This window comes from Nuphar pumila, chromosome 3, assembly GCF_984573655.1.
Source record: "Nuphar pumila chromosome 3, dmNupPumi1.hap1.1, whole genome shotgun sequence".
In the NCBI taxonomy this organism is placed as follows: domain Eukaryota; kingdom Viridiplantae; phylum Streptophyta; class Magnoliopsida; order Nymphaeales; family Nymphaeaceae; genus Nuphar; species Nuphar pumila.
In genome coordinates, this window is record NC_143251.1 from 18,806,620 (window position 1) to 18,814,087 (window position 7,468).

At 40.3% G+C, this 7,468-nt stretch overlaps 1 pseudogene; it reads left to right on the forward strand.

Moving 5' to 3' along the window:
* The first annotated feature begins 4,109 nt into the window (after positions 1–4,109).
* LOC149842179 (receptor-like protein 44 pseudogene) lies at positions 4,110–5,484 on the forward strand (annotated as a pseudogene).
* The last annotated feature ends 1,984 nt before the right edge of the window (positions 5,485–7,468 follow it).

The following is a 7,468-nucleotide window of genomic DNA, read 5'->3' on the forward strand; positions in this document are numbered from 1 at the left end:
ATCCATTTCCGTTTGAGTTTGCCCGCTTTGGGGCGGTTCTCTGGTTGCTCGCCTTCTGACCCTTGTTGCCCTGCTTCTGGTCGCCTTGGATAGCATTGACTTGACCCTTGGATGGGTCTAACTTTGTATAGACATTGTTTTCTCTGTTATGCTTTAAGAACCTATCATACACTCTTTTTTTTATGCCCATCTCGAAGGTAATGACCTTCTTATGAGCTCGGCATATGTTTCCAAATAAGTCATGCTAATGAGGCTCCATAGAAGTTGGGAAAAGTTATTCATAATTATAAAAAAGGCATGATTGTTAGAGATTGACTCCTTCATCCTGTTGGCCATGTACTACCATTTGTTGATGAACTCATGAGTCCCTTATTCTTTCTTTTATTTCAGGTTATACAACTGGCTTATGGTAGGAAGGGCCTCAACATTAAAGTGAAATTGTCCCATGAATAGGTTGATGACTTGTATAAATTCTCTAATATTCTGGAGGTTCAATGTAACAAACCATTTCAATGTCTCTTTCTTCAGGATTCTAGAGAATCAACTAATTAGCCTCCTATTATTGTTTCAATATTTGGCCATACTTCCCATAAATAGGGACAAGTGAGTCCCTGGGTATCCCTTCTCACTGAACTTTAAAAATTTTAGAGGTCTCATCATCATCATATCCCTTTGATAAGAAATCATCCATGGAGTATTCTCTTTGGTCCATGTTCATGTATGTTATCCTTAAGCTTAGGCTTTAGACCATGTCTTCTAGTGATTTAATTTTTTTGTTCAGCTACGACGACATGGTTTGGACTAGACAAGTCAACCTGGGTCTATGGGCTACTCTCTACATCAGATAATTGAGACTCTCCCAACTGATTGTATTCTCTGTCCTCTTGTAGCTATAGAGTTAGTCTGGTCCTTCTTTTGGTCTCTTTGTCGGCTCGTGCCCTTTCATATTCTGATTCATGGGCTCTTTTGGCTCTCATTTTAGCTTGGGCCTACTCATAATTACATGCTTAATTAATTGCTTAAATGAATTGTGTAAATAATTTTTTATTGATTATTTAGTTAAATTATTTTGGTTATATACATAAATCATAAAAAATTGTGAGATGCAAACAATTCCTTATAATCAATCAATTCATTGCAAGTATTTAGATTCAGTTTAGTTAAAGAATTTTTTATGTGAAACAAAATAAAAATATGTATTGATTTTGGAAGAACACATAAAAGAGATGTATTCTATATAATATCACATATGAGAGGTGTGACATATTTTTGTGTATGTGATTTTGTACATACTAGAGACCCGATAAAGGTCTACTAGTACATATGTTGGCATTAAGTTGTCTCACTTGTTTTTATTTAAAAAATTTCATGTTCATAGAAATGAGTGAATGAATGCTACGATACACAAATACTCAACTAAAATTTTGATATATATTAGGATTATTTGAACTGAGTCATTGTGTTTTTGGTTTGTATAAACTCTGATATTCATTCAATAGAATGAAATATTTTTGAAATGATTATTGTTGTTTGGTTTTGAACCTGGGATGGGTCCGAAGATCAGAGCAAATTTTTTATTCTAAAACTATGTTTTTAAAAAAATTGAAGTAAATTTTTAACCCTATGAATTGGAATATAGGGCAAAAGGTCAGACTGTAACCTCGAGTGGGGTCACCTAAGCCAAAGCTCTTATGGAGCCCACCAGCTAAAGGCACCCTCACACCCGTGAGAATCAAATCAAGGATGAAGGGGTTAGCAGCTTCTCCCCAAGCCCGCTGCCACTCGGTAGCTTCTAACTTGATGTAGATCCGGATCTACAGGAAAATTCTACCAAAACTGCTATTACCACTAGTCTCACCTAGAAATACAAGAAACTAAAGGAAAATGCAGGTCATAACAATGAAAATAAAAAAATTAAGGGAAAAGAGAATAACTGATTTCATCCAATTTATCTCAATTACAAAGAAAACTCATCTATAAATAGTTGATTTTTCTAATTTTAAATCCAACAAACTACTTATTCCGACAACCTTATAAAAAGCTAAAACTTATCCTAAAATATTGATCCCGATAATCGGGATACAAAAGTGTTCATAAGCACATAGAGATTGAAAAATGCAAATGTATTCAAGTGGGCCCTTATGATTTATTGCTCCGCTCCTGCATCACAACTCAAGAACTGCAAAGTAAGCTAGTTTGGCCACATCAATCCATTTATCATTGTTTTCCTGTAATGAAAGTTCTGGTATTTTGTTTCAATTGGAAGAAGGAACACGCTGGAAAGGGGTTTGGCATAGTGGGATGGGTCCTAGGCCGCTTGGCAGGCGGTCTAGGTTCAAATCCCATGGGCAACACCACTTGTGCAAGCCTAAGCATGGCGACTTCTTGGAACCAAGGGTTAAGCCCACAGAGTTTTACGCAGCCAGAACATTTTACTATAAGTACAACAGGCAAAGTCAGTGCAGCTAAATCTGTGATCCCGGAGACGGTTTCTCTGTGTAAATATAAAAAAAAAAAAAAAAATTGGAAGAAACATATTTGAATGGAAAGGTCTTGTATTTGCAATTGAAAAGCAATCTGTTACTTGTATGAAAAATCCAATATTGATTTGAGAAACACTTTGAATTGGCGTCAACATTGTTGATGGCTTCATAACAATCAAATGGAATATGTGCTGCCGTAGATTCATTTTCCGATGAATGTTTGGACTTTTAATGGGCAACCAAGAAAAGAAGATGCTGTCAATAGGCTGTCGACCTTGGGTCGGGTATCTATCTGGTACACAACCTGACCCAAACCTGATACCCGTGTAAGGGCATAAAACACCAGCCAACACAAAGCCAATCTTAGTATGTGGACTGGGTTGGACTCATGATTTTTGTTAGATAAACCACCCAACCCAGCCTGATCTTAATATTTGTATATATTAATAAGTGCACCCAGCTACATGTTATTTGGGTGGGGGTATCCCATGTGGGGTCACTCCTGTCGAGTAGTTTGGATCTAAAACTGAAGGGAAATCCAAGTCCCAATCAAGTGGTGTCATATGGTGGTAGGTATGCTTGGCTTAGCCCAGCATCGAATCCCTCTGCCACATGGGGTGGCTGTTGTTCTATAGGGGTCCACCTAACTCCAGCTTGCCTTTCAAAAAACAAACAAAAAAAAAATTTGCTGGACTTAACTGTAGTTTTGGTTGATTTCTCCTTCTTTTCCACCCAAACATGAGTTTTATATGCTGCGCTGCCAGGACAGGACAGGACAGTGATCATAAGTACGGCAGGCAAAGCCAGCGGTTTCTCTTCGTAAATATATATATATAAAAAAAAATGTGCTCTTGCACTGGATGTATCCAATGGTAGACGGGGCTTAATATCGGAACCCTTGAGTAGCTGATTGCCAATATACATCCTTGATTTCCACAGGTACATCTCACAAATAATACACTGAGACTCGAGAATTATTGTCCAGGAAATTGCCATATTCGTGATGCTATCTTAAATGGAACATAGGTCTGTGCAGCCAAGCAGGTCAGCTGAAAAAGAGGACACGAGTCCCACTTGCAGATCGAGTTCACCAAGTAAATGCATTTTTCATAAATACATGCATACATACAACAACAACGAGTAGTACGCTGCAATATTTAATGCTTCTCCTTCTTAAGACGTGAAAGTCATGGCCTCCATAAAGACTCTTCACGACCCCAACCTCCCTTTCCTCTCTTCTTCTTACTTACAGAACCACTGGACTCGCCACCATTCTCAACGAAAAGTACCACTCAAACACACCTCACGTTTAACAAAAGACGTCCCCCTAAAACGGCGAAAACACCATCCTCCAGCAATAGATGCCACTCTGAACTCGAAGTTGCAGAAAAAAAAACTCTGCCCTTCTCTGTTATTCCTGACATTTTCCAAGGGCATCTACGTCACTTAAAATCCTCTCTCTCTCAACCATGGATGACCTTTATTTACCCAAAATCTGCTGTCTCCCTCCTTGACCACCATCACCACCACCACCCACTCTTTCTCTCTCTACCCAACTCTTTCTTGCCTCGCTCTAAAATCCACAAGTACAAAAACCCACAAATTTTCTCTTCCCCATTCTTATCTTCTCTCCCTGCCGGGCCAAAACCATGAATCCCTAAACTTTTGGGCTCTCTCTCTCTCTCTCTCAAAAGACGATACTCATAAATACCCACTAATTTTTCTTTCCCCATTCTTATTTCTCTCACATCAAATCATCACCACAACCACCACCATCACCATGAATACCTAAAACCCTCGATCTTTCTTCTCTCTCTCTCTAACGCCCTCTCTCTCTCTCTTTAGACATATCTATCTAAAGCGCCAAACCCATAACTTGTTCGTCCTCTTCATTCTTCCCCAAAATGGGCGTCTTCCTCACTTCCTTCATGCTCGTGTTCTACAGCCTCTCTCTCTTGGGCCCGTCGATGGCCGATCCCGACGACCAGGCCTGCCTCTCGAACCTGAAGCAGAGCCTGGAGGACCCGTCAGGGAAGCTCGCCCACTGGACCAAGGAGGCGCTGGCCACCCCCTGCCGCGGCGTCATCTCCGACCTCGAGGGCGTCACCTGCAACAACGACCGGATCTACAAGCTCGCCCTCGTCGGCCTCTCCCTGCGCGGCTCCCTCTCCCCCTTCCTCTCCAATTGCTCCAACCTGCAGACCCTCGACCTCTCCTCCAACCAGATCTCCGGCCCCATCCCCACCGAGCTCCAGTCCCTCGTCAACCTCGCCGTCCTCAACCTCTCCGCCAACCGCCTCTCCGGCCTGATCCCTCCCCAGCTCGCCCTCTGCACCTACCTCAACGTCATCGACCTACACCGAAACGAGCTCACCGGCCCCGTACCACAGCAATTGGGCTACTTGGTCAGGCTCAACTCCTTCGACGTCTCTTACAACCAGCTCTCCGGGCCGATTCCGGTGCTGCTCGCGAACCGGAGTGGCAACCTGCCGAGGTTCAATGCGAGCTCCTTCGCCGGGAACAAGGATCTCTACGGATACCCGCTACCCCCCATGAGAAGCAAGAGCCTCTCCGTGATTGCGATCGTGGGGATTGGATTGGGGAGCGGTTTGTTGAGTTTGGTGATCAGTTTCACCGCGGTTTGTATCTGGTTGAGGGTCACCGAGCAAGGGATGACTGCTGCTGAAGAGGGCAAGGTTAGCCAATTGATGCCTGATTACTGAGGTTGGACCATCTCTTCTCTCTGTTTTTTTTTCTCTCTTTTTTCAATCCAATCCTTTCGTGGAGAGGTTTAATGAAGATAGGGGTTTGTATTTTTTTCTGATTGCTTAGGTGGGTTGTGATTCTTGTTATATAAAGATAACCATTAATTCATTAACACCGTGTTCACTATTGTTCAGGTTTTTCTGGTTTTGGTGCCCTTTTCCTTTTTTTCTGTTTTCTCATGAAGCTTTTCATCAATTCGGAAGCTTGGATTTCTGGGTTTTGTTTTGATTTCTTAGGCGGTGGGGATTCAGTGTAGCCCTTCTATTTTTGAACAGGCATATCGACTCCAAAATTTCAAATTTACGGCATTCTTTAAAGCTTTTGTGGGATTCAGTATGTGGACATTGAATGCAACTAACGAGTTCTGTGCTCTTTGGTTGGTAGTGGTTGTCCTCGATTCCTGTTTGCATGTGATCCATCCATTTTTCTTTGATTAATAGAACAAAAAATCAGGATGGACTTTTTGTTTCTTCTTGCTTCACAAAACTTTGAGGTGATTTGGTTCCGGTTGTGTAGGCAACTAAAGGGGTTCTGATGTACTGTGATTTGCAAAAAAGAGAAAAGAAGGTTGTGGTATATGGGTTGTTCTGCTTTCTGTTAATTGCGGTTCTTTGATTGGTTGAATATGTGGTGCTTTATATAATTTTTATCGGAGCCGATAGGTAACATGGTGTTTTATAAAGCTGTTATAAAACGCCAACACAGGGCATGACACCTGTCCTATTAGTTGGTGGATCCCACTACATAGGACAGGTGTCACTTCTGTGTTGATTGTTTCACATAAAACGTTTTATCTGATCCATTTTCCCTGTGATGGAAATCTATGAAGTGTTCTTTTCTATGAATAAACGTATTGCCTTGGGCTCTGTTCTTTTTGTTATTTCCCTTTCTGTGGAAAATTGGGGTAGGATTTGCTTCGTATTCAAATGAACGATTGAACATTGTAAAAGAGTAAAATAGTTTTTGGTGATGATGGGGTCAGTAAGTTGTGTCAGTGTCATGATGGTGGTAATGGAATTATGGAAGCAGGTTGTGTTTGGCTTTATGTCTCTTTCATCTGCAAATGAAAAACTGAAGAGGGGGTAGGGGTTGGCTGTGGGAAGAAATCTACCATATTCAAGCACTAGCTTCTCTATAGGTTAAATTGCATCACTGGGGTGCACAGTATCAGGTCAAGCCCTGCATTAGTCTGAGGTGGGTTTGAATCATGTTTTTTCCCCCTCAGTTGACAACGACAGGAAGGAGGACAGTGATCATCAATAGTTCAGCATGATTGTGGCGATGCATGCGCCCCACGTCAGTGTATGCGCGTGTGGGTTCTCATCTTGGTATTGTGATCGTAATCATTCGGTAGATTTCCAAGTTGGTTGGTGTTGGTAATTCTTAATCTTTGGAGCGCTCGTTTTCTGTTGCTTTTTAACATAGCTTTCATATGTAATTATTATTTCACGTATGTTCTTTCTCTTAACCTTTCTTTTCTGTTTTAACTATTAAAGTACTTTCATCTCTCTCTGTACTATCTTTCTAATGTAGGTTTTAGATTAAAGAAATAAGGAATCACCTTTCAGCAAAAATTATTTTACATGTGAAATTAGGTAAGAAACTATCTCACATTTTTAATCGCTTAAAATCTGGGATTTCACGACTCATTATTAGTTTATACTTGCCAAAATAGGATTAAAATAACCCTTTTTTTTCTCATCCTAACACAAGTTCTAGACAAATTTGAAATCCCATCTTCACCTGCAAGGCAGCTCAGGTCTTTAAAACAAGGAAGAAAACGCTTACAAATTTGCTCAGCGCTGCCATCATTGAACTTTGAGAAGTGCGCTTATATATATAAGAGAAATGGGTAGGTGCTTAATGAATTTTTCTATTCTTTAGTTGTTTTTTTCATTGTTTGGACTTCATAAATGTGTTGGGAGTGGTTGATTTATGAGGAACCCACACTTGGATCATGTGTTTTCTATGAAAAAATGATATTTGGAGCCTCAAATTTTACAAAGATTTTGGATGGTTGATTTTTTCTAAATCGAACACTTCAAGAGCTGATCCCAATAAAATCAAGTACATAGATCACATATGAACGATCAAAATAAAAAAAAAAACTTTAAAATCCCATTAAGCATGTAGAATTAAACATATTTCATTATGCACCTCTCTCTCTCTCTCTCTCTATATATATATATATATATATATATATATATATATATATATAG